Consider the following 14,248-nt stretch of genomic DNA (forward strand, 5'->3'; position numbering starts at 1 on the left):
CTACCATCATAGTGGTGAGAAGGGTAGCTCCTGGCTAGATTGTGTGTGTGTGTGTGTGTGTGTGTGTGTGAGTTTCACAGAACTTGCCAACATCCACATTCTAAACAGTGTGTGCACACAACCTTTAACTGGTATGATGTTGGAAACAATGAAGCAAGTAACTCAGTGAATCCACAGATAAGTCAGAAACGCAGACATTGTTTAAAGGTGTGTGTGATAACCCTCCAATAAGAAATGGCTGCCGGGAACAGCTGATGTATCTGTGTCCCAAAGATTGTTCTAATGTCAGATGAGTGCTCTCATTTTTTCTTGACGCTTGCACTAGACTTAACATTTTGACATATGATAGCATCTTCCAAGTGGCATGTAGGTTCTTGATTTGCAAATGGGTGAAGAAGTCTGTGGGTAGCAGCAGGATCTGCAGAGAGGGATATACATGATAGAGGATCATTTTTGTCTTAAGGATTAAGAATTTGCTTAGCATCATTGTGGTAATGCTCTACAATGCTACAGAATAAACATAGCCTTGCTCCAGAAAATTTACATAAAAGACACACACAAGACAGGATTAGGGCTGGTTTTTCATATATATAATTTTTGGCAGAAAGCTGGGCTTTTGGCAAAATAAAAATGATAGAAAATGCCTGCTTTGCTTGAAAAAGTCACTTTTTTTGTCAGAAAACTGAATTTTGACAGAAAATTGAAAATGTTTTGTTTTTCAGCTGAAATATTTAACGTTTTTCACTGTATGTTTCAACCAAAATGAAAAATGTTTTAAGATGTTTTCTTCTGTGGAAGAAATGAGTGTTTTCCAACCAGCTGTAGATAGGATATACAGGAAAATTCAGAATGGGAAAAGCTTTGGGTTTTCCCCCAACCTTTGTTTCTTATAATTCTCCCCCATAATTTGTACCCAGTTGCCTTCTTATCGATATCACATAAGAAACGGGCCTTTAGCAGAGATTTGACATGGTGAAATGGGACAGGCAGGACATTTTCATGCATAGGACATTTGTAGAGAGGATCTGAAGAAGGGTATGGAATACATGGACCAAAAAGTATGGGGATGGGTATAGGGTTTGTCCAGAGGTTAAAGCAGGAGAAGGGGTAGGTTTCATACCACACCAGCCAAGGCTTTTACCAGAGAAGGGGGAACCTGTTTTCTCTTCTCTTTTTTACCCCTCCATTCCTGTCTACTTTAACTCCTGGGTCTACAGATAGCATGGGGTGGAACAGTGAGTCTATAGGGCATGTAGAACAAATGTGTGGGTGTGTGGAAGGTCTGGAATTAGAAGTATATGTGGAGAGGAGATAGAGGTCCATATGTCTGCAGAGCAGTGATATGCAGGATGAATAGGTGAACAAAATCCATGAAACTCTAGATATTAGTCAATGTGTATGAAAAAAAATTGTTTTGTTTTGCTCAATCTACATTTCACTGCTTCTTGGGTACATGCAGTAGGATTTCTGACAAGTTGTAGTGAGTTACAAATACAGAAAGGGAAGCTTTCTGTGAAAGATTAAAACCAAATCCAGGGAAAGTTTAGGGCAGTGTCCCATCCCTCTGACTTCTTATCTCATTTCTCATTCTCCAGAATTAAGTATAAAAAAGAATAAAACAGGTTTCAATGGCAGGTAGGCACCTAGCTATTTGTGAAAATCCCACCAGATACCTAAATACTTTTTTAAAATCACTTACAAATTTGGCATTAAATGTGGATGAAATAAGCATGTTAAGACGTACAGGGCCAATTTTTTGTCTTCCATGATAGTAGATCAGACAAAATCTTATTCCTATCCCAGAGGATAAAGCCACTCCTGGTGGATATTTTGTTTTAGGTTTTTTTTCTGGGGGGGGAGGGAGGAAATGGAGGGGGAGTGCAGATAATTGGTATTAGTCTTGTTTATTTAAGTTAGCTTGAAATTGTTTCACTTTTGGTAACTCTTCTTATATTAAAATTACTGGGAAGATGACTATGCAGATGGCTGGTCCTGTAGTGAGGAGGGGAGGGAAATATGAAAAGAACCAAAAAGCAAAGCTAATGTGACTTAAAAGATATAGGGTGACATTAAAGATGTTTGGGTGCCTTAATATGACATTTTCATACCTTAACATGTTTGGATTTATTTCAATTTTTACTTTAACTCTGACTAGATTAGGTTTAATATGCTTGATTTTTGGATAATTATCACAGCTCTGTAATGTGTTTAACTCTCTATTGCAGACACGTACTCTCTACCTACTGCTATTATAGCATAGTGTTTAACTGGGAATTAAAGAGGAATCCAGGGAGATTACCTTTAGACTTGGTGAATTTAAACCACTTAAAATAAAGGTCAGGGTTTTTGTCAATGAAAACGAATTATTTTAATAAAAAGGTTCCACCAATAAGACACCCTGTGATTGGATGGGTTGGTAGGAGACTGGGGTCACTACAGCTCCAGCCTGTAGGTCAAAAACATGTTGTAAGTGTTTGATGTCCTTATCTCAGAGAGAGGAGGAGGATTCAAAATTGTTAAATCAGATTCCAACTGGGAGTCCACTTCAGAATTCTCAAATATCAGCTTCTGTCTAGCTTGGAATTTTTTTTTTTCATGTGAGGCAATTTGTCTGTCTGATATTTCCCAAGAGTTTAGTTTAATATACTGTAATAGACTTTCCCTCCTTCCCCCTGACACCAAGCTGATATTAACTTTCAGTGTGGAGAATTCTTTTGATAATTTATTAGTAAGACCCCTTTTTAAAAAAAAAACATTTTTGAAGATTTCCTCTAAAACTGATATTAAGGAATGTCGTTCCCACCCCTCCCCCAGTCACTTAAAATAATCAAGTTGTATTTCTGCTGGTGAGGTGGAGAAGCAGAAGAAAGGGGAAGAGTGTCCTCGGGAAAGGAGAAGTACAAGGGGAGAAAATGGAGGAGAGTTGAATTGAGGAGAAGGCGTATATTGGATATTAATTATAAAATTACTTAGCATGGCAGTTTGAGAAGTTTTCTAGAAAAAGGACCAGCTTTGCTCAGCAAGTAAAATTTCCCAGGGTACTGAATGGCATTTGACAGTTATAACAGTGCTTGCCTGGACATCTTACATGCTCTTCTTATTGGAATATGTGTTTTATGGCTTAAAAAACATATGCTAAAGAAAGTATCCAGATCTGGACCCTGAACTGGAATGCTTCCAATGCAAACAAGGAGCTCTAAATGGTGAAGACTAATTCATCAACTCAGCAAATGGGAAAACTGGCTTTCGCTAAATGACTCATTGACCTGAACATACAAAGAAATAAGCAGATAGAGACAAACCCATAGATTCTCTTCTACTGAAAGGAACAAAGACCAAGTCAGATTTCACAAAGGAATTCAATTATTCTATAAATGTAACTTTATTGGAGAAATTAAAAGCCACAGTCTAAACCAGTTTGGCTCCATCTATATTGTGCTGCCACATTGTGCTAGAATTAGGCCCAGATTCAGGATGGTACTTAAGCACATGCTTAACTTTAAGCATGTGCTTAAGCACTGTGCTGAATAGAGATGCTTTCCTGAATCGGGGCCTTAAACAGAGGACTTTAAGTGCCCTTTTGGAGCTTTGTTTTAGCAACATAGGGTGCTAGCTGTTCCCAGCATAGCTTTAAACCACTGCACACTGCTGAATGCCACTTCTTTTGCATCTCTTTGCCACTACTCTAAAGAACCATTTGCAAGCCAAATGATATGATAGCTCACAAACGGGGTGTGCTGTTGGCACACTATCCAGTTGAACTGTGTTTAAAGTAAGTTCTCTTTGATAAGAGTGAAGTCCTTTTTTGTTTTGTCTTGTACATCAGAGTTTTCCAGCAAGTGGATGATTTGAATCATTAGACTAAGAAGATTTCCTTACTTAGATTTACAGTTCAAGATTCTTCTCCCATCTTTTGAGGTTTTCTCTTCTTTTGGAAGAATGTCACACAGGAAATTAAACAGGCTCTCTTTTGACTTCTATTTTTTAACTATTTTTTCACCTCGGAGTATTTATCTCTTCTGGGAAAACCCAATTCTAAATAGCATTTCTTTCCTTAGACACTTCTATCTCAGTGTGTGCAGATTTAGACAAGCAAGTTGCATTATTGTTAATGGCAGGTTTGCTAATGGAAGGTTTACTCATCAAGCTGCAGTTTGTTCTGTCGTTTTAAGTTTTCCTGTTCATAAACGCGTTGCTTTGCTATTTAGCATTCCACATAGTTGCCTGCTACTGCCAAAGCTTGGTAGCCATAGTTAAATTGAATCTGTTACTACATATGCTTGTAGTTAGCCATGCTGCAGGTTTGCATACAGATTTCTACTATCTTTTTCTTACACATATGCTGTTTACGTTAGCACACAAAAAATGCTGCCGCTTCAAGCAGTTATCATTCTTTCTAATATGCAGCCTCCTGCTTTTTTCCACTCTCCTTTCAAGTATCACAATGTTTGCCTTCCAGCTGATTTCCTTTGAGTGGGTAGAACCCTTGCATTCTTCCCATTTCCAGCCACTGTTCTTAATATCATGTGAGTGTTTGATTTCCTTTCAATGTTTGCAGCTAGTTTATCTATGATGTTCTGGTGTCTGTACCTCGCATCGCTCTTTTTCAGCACTGCCTTTAATCAATGACTGCAAGGGTTGTCTCCCAGCCTATATTTGTTGGATAACCACTTGCTTTGTGGTGTGTGGAATAAACACTAGTTATCAATAGAGATCCACAACATATACACATAGATTACATTACATCTCCTCTGTTCAGCTTCCAGCTTTTGAAGTACCAGTAACTTGATGGTGCCCTTTTTATAATCTAGTTGTTAAGGGCTTGATCCAGTGCCCATTGATTTGCATAGAATTCCGTAAGCTTTGTATCAACCCATAGTGCTTGTAAAACTTGTCCTGTGAGAGGCATGGTATCTAGACCCACCCCAAAGCTTCAGGGCTGCTTGTACCTGCCACCCAGGGACTGGTATGTCAGCCATGGATTGCCAGGGGGCAGTTTGCTCTGTTGTCTACAATCCCTTCCTTCCATGATATGCCCTCTATGCTTGGGTGGAGTAAGGAGGGCATTTGTGTACAGTCAACTATGCTGTATTAGAGCTCCCTAATGTGGAAAAATCCTAAAGTGCCAGATTAGGGAGGCTTTGTGGCTTCTTTGCACTTCATGAGCCATGCAGAGAAGCTGGAGTGGTTGGCCAGACGCTAGTCCAGTAATCCCAGAGCATTATTGAGTTTTGTTGTATACTTCAACTGACCTAACTTTCCTATCCATTGTGGTGCCCTGTGATTGAAAATGCCTGAGGAAAAGAGGTCACTGGGCATTTCAGTAGAAGTGTGACCCTGTGTAACCTCAATATCTCGGTTCTCAACAGCAGCATAAATATCAAACAATCATAAGGTGAAATCATTTGCACCCCTGGAAAGGTGCGCAAGGAAGCTCTTTCTACATTTCTTCATTTGTGTTTGAGTGTGTATGTGTAAGTAAATTCCAGGCTACCTTGGAAACTGATGGTTAATGACTGTGAAATTGTGACTAACAAAAGGAAGTTCATCAGAACATACTGAGCAAAAATAAAAGGCAAATGGATAAACAGAAACAACATCTGTATCTAATTACCCTATGCAAGCAAGAAGTAAGAGGAGGTCTATGGAAAACAATGCACAAGAACAAAAGCTCCATCGGCCCTGCGTGGCTTCTCGGCCCCTTGCCCTAGTAACAGTGATTTGATCTTAACATTCCAGAATCTGCTGCTCGTTTAAGTAAATGAGGGAAGAACATAGGTTAGTCCCCCTGAAACATGTCTTCAGCTGCTGACAGAAAATGCAAAATTTATGTCCACAGATTAGTCCAACAAAAATACAGTTTGAATAGAAATAAGACTATTTTAATGGAAATATATCAATCACCATTTAAAAGAACAACAAAACACGCACCCTTGAATCTATAGAACACCTTTACGTCGTGGAGGATCTCAAAGTATTTTATTCATGTAAGCGTACAATATGTGCTCTTCTCCACTAACTCAAGTTGTTACCATGCACAAGTCAGGAAATGTGGAAGAGGGGGAAGAGAGGGACTTCATGGCATTTGTTTTCAATTACATCTTAAGGCCTATTGTTTAACCAGTATTTAATCTGTGTAATATGCACGGTGTTGATTTTTGTATCATTCTAGTTTCTTAATCAAAATGTCCAGTGTTACCAAGTTAAATATCTTACAGAAGTCTTGGTATATTAAATAAACAATAGTACCTTTATCAGCCAAAAAATTAGTTTGACAAGATCTGTGTTCTATAAGCCATGTGATTTGGCATTAATTATATCACTTTCTTTAATTCCTTTTTAATAGAGTCTGGTATCAGCCATTTCGTTATTTTCCCTGGATCCAGTGGCATAGCCAGGTTTTTAGTGTAGGGGAAGCAAACATAAAAAAGGCACCCCCTTTGGCTCCTCCTCTGGCCACACCCCATGACCAGACCCCCTACCCCCGCTGACCTTCCAAGGAGCGCTTGGCCGCCAAGCCCTGAGCCGAGAAGCTGGCCCCCTCGCTCCTCTGGCCGTGTCTGCTGCCCCCGCATGGCTCCTTCGGCTGTGTTGTTGCCAGTGCCGGCCAGCAGGTGCCACTTCCGCACTGGCCTGCCACTGCCGCCCTACAGTTCCTCCAGCTTTGTTGCTGTCAATGCCGTCCAGCAGGCGCTGCTTCCGCATCAGCCTGCCGCCCCACGGCTCCTCTGGCTGTGTTGCTGGCAGTGCTGGCTGGCAGGAGCTGCTCCCGCGCCAGCCTGCCGTTGCCACTCCACGGCTCCTCCGGCCATGCTGTTGGCAGTGCAGCTGGCAGGCATCACTTCCGTGCTGGCCTGCTGCCCCATGACTCCTCCGGCTGTGCTGCTGGGAGTGCCGGCCGGTAGGCGCCGCTTCCACGCCGGCCTGCCGCTGCTGCCTCACGACTCCTCTGGCCGTGCTACTGGCAGCGCCGGCCAGCAGGTGCTGCTTCCGTGCCTGCCGCCCTGACGGGAAGCAGCTGCTTCCTCTGAACCCTGCTAACTACGCTACTGCCCAGATCAGTGCCAAACTGACAGGTCCATGATAACCCAGGTCACCTTATTTACCCTTTTTAAATATTGGCACAGTATTGGCTTTCCTCCAGCCCTCTAGAAAATTCCAGTCTTCCAAGACTTATTGGGAATCAGCATTAATGGTCCAGAGAGTTCCTTAGCTGGCTCTTTTAAAACTTGTGGATGCTTATTTAAAAAATGTCTAACTTACAGTAGCTCTCGTTTAACAGCCTCCTGAGGGACTGTTGGAATTGAAACTTTTTCATCATCTAGCTTTTCCCTAAATACAAGACAGAAATATTTATTGAACACATCTGCCTTATCTGCATTTTATTGACATTTCTACCATTTCCATTTAGTAGCGGGCCAATACCCTTTATAGGAATCCTTTTGTTCCTAACAAGAGAAACTGAGCATGGGGGACCCAGCACTTGGGCTTTCCCCTTAGTTCAGACTGCTTAAACAAATGCTGTGCCTGAGCACCATCATTGGTGTTGGTTTCCTGGAGCAACCTCCAACCAAATGCAATGGAGTCCCACATACACAGCCTGGCTTAGGGGGAGCAGCCAGTGACAGCAGTGTTCCGCAGCGGCTGATGCCTTCCAGGAGTGAGGCCCTGGGACAAGGAGCCCTTTGGAGGAGAAGGCTGGAAAAGGTGGGGAAATGGACCCTGGGCTGGGGCATCGATAGGTTGACTTCCAAATGTGCCTTCTTTTTCCTGACCAGCTGAGGGACAGTGCTGGCCCTGCTGCCTCTAGGTCTGTCCCTTCAGCATCTGCTTTAGGAGTTCACACTTGTTACTGGGTTGGTAAAATCTAATTCTACAACACACCACTAGTTTGGGGTCTCTGCTCTGCTTCTTGACAGTCTGCCCTGAGGCTGGCACTCACAGTCATGAACTACTCCAGACAGCATGACACGAGGTTAATATATTGTATGACCTAGAGAACCCCACATAGGCAGAGGTATCAATTCTATGAGAATGATGATGCAAGGGTGCCTGCTCAAGGAAATGACCTGACACTAGCTGTGTGATGGGTGGAATCAAAAGCTGCAAGTCAGCATATTTCTTGGCTTAGGAATGGATCCCCTACTTCAAGGCTGTGGGAAGGAAGCATCATTCAGAGGCAACATACATCATCAAGCAACATTCAGAGGCAAAATACAAAGTAAATACAAGGACTATTGAGCAGTGCTGGCAGCAGATGTTGGCTGAGCAGGATGCAAATTGTAATCATCCTCTCCCTGAAAATAACAGGGGATGTGAGCCATGCAGACTTCATCTTCTCTGTGGTGCACTAGCCTTCTATGTTTGCCTCTTCTTTTCCTCCTGGGAAGTGCCATGTTTTATACCTCTCATGACAGTGTTTGTATTAGAAAGCATTCATAGCCTAGGAGTCATATGCTGATCCAGAGGCTAAGCTTTCATCTGTTCTAGGTTTTCTTGCTCTTTTTGTCTGTAAGTCTCAGAGGGATGAAACTAGTGGGGAAGTTAATGGGCCCAATGTAGACCTCAGATTGGTTTTACACCAGTCTATCTCTATGAACTTCAGTGGAGTGATTCCTCATTTATATCACTGTAAGGGAGATCACAATCAGGCCCATTCCCTCAAGAGAAGTACAAAGAAATTCCGATTGAAAATAAATCGGAGTTTGAAACCAAAGAACCTCCAAACCCTTGTGCATAATTAAATCCCCATTTCTATAATTAGTTCCATGCAAGGGAACATGAAATGTGTTTTAAGCAATCAGAGAAAAAACTTAGGGGAGAACGTGAACCTTATTTATTATAATAAATAAATGGGAAATTCCCGATTTTCTATATTTTGGGGCCATGTTTTTTATACAATTAAAATACTATCTTGCATCCTTCCCAATTGCTCATAGCAATTTAAAGGATCTTCTCTTTCCTGTCAAAGCATTAATTAGGGGATTATCAAGTAGTTTGGGCCAGAACAAGAGAAACTGACCTTCTATAAAAAGGTATCAGTCTCATGTACAAATGTCTTCCAGAGTGACTTCTTATTGTTCTTACATAGTCATTGATGATACACCTTTTAGCAGGCTTCAAGACTTTTTTTTACATTTACAGAGGGATTATGCATACCTTAAGCACTATAAATAATTATATGAAAAGGAAATACTTTACTCACGACCGACCGGGATGGAACACAGCAGCTATTTAATAATACCTGTCAGTGTCATGCTACTGTTTTAAGAGAGGGAGGGAAAAACTTCTGATGCGGTTGAAAACACAGCAGAAATTTGGGAACGCAGAATGCAATTCCCTAAAGCCATGGTATACAAAAGCCATCAGACTGTCACTGAGGAAAATTGTACGCAGAGTTGTTGTAGCTGTGTTGGTGTCAGGGTTGGTGTCAGGGTATTAGCAAGACAAGGAGGGTGAGTTAAGAGCTCTTGATAAGCTCGAAAGCTTGTCTCTCAACAGATGTTGGTCCAATGAAAGATATTACTTCCCCTGCCTGGTCTCTTCCATGAGGAAAACTGTGAGATATGGACTATTAGGACTGCAAGGGCAGGCCATCCCACAGCAGGAGGGGAACACTGCTGAGTTCATTAAATGACACAGTACACTGGAAAAGCTTTGTTAAATTTTGTGTCATAAGAAACATAAGAAATGAACAAAATTAATAAAAATATATAGAGAGATATTTCACTTTAAAGAGACTCTGGCCCTACTTCTGCAAACACTGATGCACATGCATGGACGCAGTTAGTTCTGTTGAAGTCAAGGGCACAGCTCCTGTCTATAAAGAGAAGCACAGGCACAAAGGGTTTGTAGGACCAGGGCCTAAGAGTTTTCCACAAGTAACACCATTTTTTAAACAAACGGGAGGAAAAAGGCACAAACAGCTAAAAAATTTAAAAAGACTAGTACTTGCCAATGACTCTGAAAGATTGTGGCTTGCGAGTGTTTCCATCATCACCTTGGGGAATATTGTTGCAGTCAATGTTTTAACTGACCTATTCTATTTGCCCTGGTATCTGAAGGCCACATGCATAGCATAAATAAGGGCCTATCATGCATCCAACATGGGTGAAACTCTCATCGACTCTAGTAACTGGGTCCTAAGTGGAATAATGTATGTTTTTAAAATGCTAGCAGTAGTCTCTGCAAAAGATCAAAACCATCATCCCCCTCCACCAACATTGCTCTGCTGGAGTACTGCATTCATGGGCCCAGTTCTCCATTCAGCTGCATTTCATGCAATTGTTTACACCAGTGCAAATGCTGCTTGCTCAGAATGCTAGCATTGTGCCCTCCCTGTGCAGCGCTGTGAATGCAGGCTAAAGGGAATCAGGCTTCAGTTATTTGTACATGGTATGCAGTGCAATGTAATACTCCTCCTCTGGGATTCACAAATTACATTCCTGGAGCCTTGTACTTAGTATTTTTGAAAGGAATTTGAATACCCAGTGAAATTCATCCTGTAGGGGAGAATTTCCAAACTCCATCTGCTGCATGTAGTTGTCTGAATTTCATGGAGAGCAGATGTATGATACTTCCAACATAAGCAGGATATGGTGGATTACCAGGCAAATGTATCTTACATATTAAGGTGCTCATTACCATGTCCCACATCCTGCACTGCAGGTATATCTGATGCAATCACTAAATGGTGAATTGTCCTAACAACAAGGTTTCTTGAGTCCTTGTCTGTAAATTACAGTAGTGTGTATCTATCTCATCCCCAGGAGAAGGATATGACAGGAAGGATTCCAGCTGCTGTTCAGGGAGTGCTGTAGGCTTCTCTCTAGGATGGTTTCACAGCAGCCAAGTTTCATGTATCATGCCTGACTCTCATTCATCTGGCAACACATCTTGCCTCCCCACAGCCTAGCTGAATCCTCCTGCATCAGACTGGGCTGTAAGGATGGCCCTGTGGCTGCTTCTCCCCACTGCAGTGCCTGCTCTGCAGGCAGCCAGGGGAGAAGGAGACAGCAGCAGAGCAGAGGAAGCAGATGCAGCTAATGGAAGCGGAGCAGAGCAGGGCATAGTACTGGCCTCAAGCTCCTCTACCTGTCCCCTGCCCAGCTGATTTGCCATCTTCTTTCTCATCCTCCTAGGCTCCACCCAACAGTACCCTCAGATATCCTCGCACCCACCCATCTGCCCATCCATTGCAACCACCTAGCACCCATCCATGTCACCCAGTATCCCTAGACATCCCAACACACACCTACATCAGCAATAGGTGCCCAGTATTGTGAAGCCAGATGGCCTTAGCTCAGTGCTGCTAGGGACCAGATGTGTGGAATGCTATCGGTGCCACTCTTTCATCCGTGAGAAACATTGCACACAAAACATTGCAGCTTAGATGGTTTTCAAACCAGCAATTGCTCATTGGCAATTGCCTTTAAGGAAAAGCTCATTTTCTTTTCTGTTAAATTAAAAACACTGTTTAATTACATGGGAACTTATGAGAAACCTGCTTTTTGGTGTCACGGGAACTGAGCACTAGTAATCATTTAAGAAGCAGCATTTGCTGTGAGACTGTACTAGGAATAGTAGCATCTTGTAGGGTTCTAGTGACTAGGGTACTGATTCAGCAAAGCTCTTAGGCACATGCTTCAATCCATCCCCATTCAGGAATGAACTTAAGCATCTCCATAGGATTTAAGCATGTACTTCAAGACAAACACATGGTTATGTGCTTTTCTGGATAGGGATGGTTTGCTGAATTGGGACTTAGCAGCTAGGGCCATCACCCACTCTGTTAAATGGCCTCCCAGGCCTAGGATAATAGGCATCTTCACAATACCAAATAGTAACATGGGACTGTAAAACTTTCTTCAATGGGAATCCAGCACTGGGGATGTACAGCGATCAATGTTTATATAAAAGAATAGGATTTCTGATGATAAAACCATTCTGTAAATCAAGGCACTCATTGGAGAAAAGAGAGGTGCCTAATCTGACATTTTAAAATTAAAAAGCATCACTGGGAGCTTTAAAAGACTTCCCGGTGAAATGAAATAGTGGCTATTCAGTGGAAATGCTAGCTTGCTCATTCCATGTTCACACCCCTGCTACCCTCCCTTTTGTTAGCCACACCTGTTTGATTATCTTGTATTGTATAGCAAAGAGACAGGATCAATTTTTCAAAACCCCTAAGACCTATTTTCAAAAATTACTTATGTACCTGATCTTCAATGAGATTTAGGCTCATAAATCACTTAGGCACTTTTGACAGTTTGACTTCAACTTAAAAAAGGAGACACAAATTATAGAGCTGGCCTTATTAGCTAACTATTAATTTCATAGAAACTACCAATGTGTGTCTGAGTTTCTTCCAGGAGTGTGGAGCAAAAGCACATTGAATAATCAGGTGTTTTGTTCCTCAAACATCAGTTCTGTTCACAGGAACACATAAGTTTAGACTGGTGTATGCTGCCAATTACTGGACAATCTATAGAAAAATGTAATTGATAATTATGTAATCGAAGCAAAAAAGGAATGAGTTAAAAGTAACCATTCATTTTCTTATATGGTCACTGCTGTACAACAGAGGTTCTCAGTGTAATATGGAATGTACACAATATATTTTTCTATCAAACAAGCTCTTTGAGTGCACAACCTGTCAGCCACACATTCGTAATGAGGTAATAAAGGAATCCTCTTGCATTTATATTGCATGTATATGACACCTGTCTTGTTGGAAGATGATGCATTTTACCAGATTAATCTGTATGTAAATTAGCATTAACAAATAGTAGGTTAGTCTTGAGGGAAAGTGGGGCATTAATATGAAAAGCAACCAAAGGAGACTAGAAGATAACACAGCCCTCTTCCCTGTTCCCCATTTCATTTTATGTCTGGCAACTTCTTATTCCCTCCTTCTGGTTACTTTTTCTGTCATAACTCTTATTTTTGCCCTCTTGATATGTAACTAATACCCGCTTACATTGAATTACACTGCTGTGAGCTGCCTTTCTGATGTTTACTGCCGTTTATAGGGAAACTTTCAAAAGTGTCTAAGGAGTTTAGAGCAAAAGTCCCATTTACATTTTCAAGGACATGTGTGCTCCTAAATCCCTTAGGCACCTGCCACATTACCTCTGAGTTTGGCCCTATGACTTAAACAGGAATCATGCCAACTACCAATGAGATGTACAGTTACCTCTGACATGACAGCTTCTTAATGCACTGCATTATAATACCAATAATAGCTAATAATATACTGACATCTGTATAAAATGTTCCATCTGATCTCACTGTGTTTCACACTGTCTCAACCTCTCAACTAGAACTGAGTGAATTTTTTGGCTGAAGTTATTTTGGCAAAGGCGCAAATTCAGTAACATTGAAATGTTTAACGAATTCATGTCAGTGTCACTGAATTGTTTGTTTGGTATAGAAAACAAACAAGCAAAAACCAATGCTTACAAAAATCAAAATGTTTTGATTTTTTTAGTTTGAAACAACTTTTCATTTCAAAATTTCTTTTTCATTTTCTTTTTAAAAAAACCCAAACATGTCTGAACATGGTAAACAAGGATTTATTCAAAACTAAAGGTTTTAATTGCCCTGAAATGATATTTTTTCTTTACTTTTCTACATTGTCAACAAAGCAAAAAAGCCATTATTTTTCCAGCTCTACCCTTACCATCTCTGTTAGGTAGCTATGTAAAATATTGTCCCCAGGTGATATAGGGGAGAAAGGCACAGAGAAGATCAGAGACTCACCCAAGAAGTCTTTATCCCAGAATGCAGATCTCCTGACTCCTGGGCCAGATCCTGCAGCCTTTGTTTGTGTGCATAATCCTTGCTGGCTTGGGATCCTAATCCTGTGCCTTAAACTCAAAACCAGCCTTTCTCTGTACAATAACAACAAACCATAGGACAGGAAGAGAAAGAAAACGCAAATAGTAGTTAACAAATGTTCTTTACTCACAGCACTCCAAATATGTCAGGATCTGCAGTTTTACGTCTTATCTGGACAGCACCTAAAACAGCATGTGGCCCCTTGCCACCGTTCAATATTTACTCAGAGGAAGGAGTGTGTGTACCTTTTATTTCAGTGGTGTGAATAGAGCTGTCTGGCATTTTGTTTTGGCTGTATTTGGGCAGAATTCATTCACAAATGGAGTAAGGTTCACAGCATGAAATTAAAAGGCAGAATATGCAGCGTGTATGACAGAATGGTAATTGCTGACAAGAAGAGGTCTGAAAA

The 14,248-nt window shown here is 41.3% G+C and overlaps 1 long non-coding RNA gene across 1 annotated transcript; it reads right to left on the minus strand.

Moving 5' to 3' along the window:
• Positions 1-308: 308 nt before the first annotated feature.
• Positions 309-13,889, minus strand: LOC115655425. Its single transcript, XR_004001388.1, has 2 exons — positions 13,762-13,889; positions 309-418 (listed from the first exon to the last, which is right to left on the minus strand). It is a non-coding gene; the product is annotated as an uncharacterized LOC115655425 (long non-coding RNA).
• Positions 13,890-14,248: the final 359 nt, after the last annotated feature.

Source organism: Gopherus evgoodei, chromosome 7 (genome assembly GCF_007399415.2).
Source record: "Gopherus evgoodei ecotype Sinaloan lineage chromosome 7, rGopEvg1_v1.p, whole genome shotgun sequence".
NCBI lineage: Eukaryota > Metazoa > Chordata > Testudines > Testudinidae > Gopherus > Gopherus evgoodei.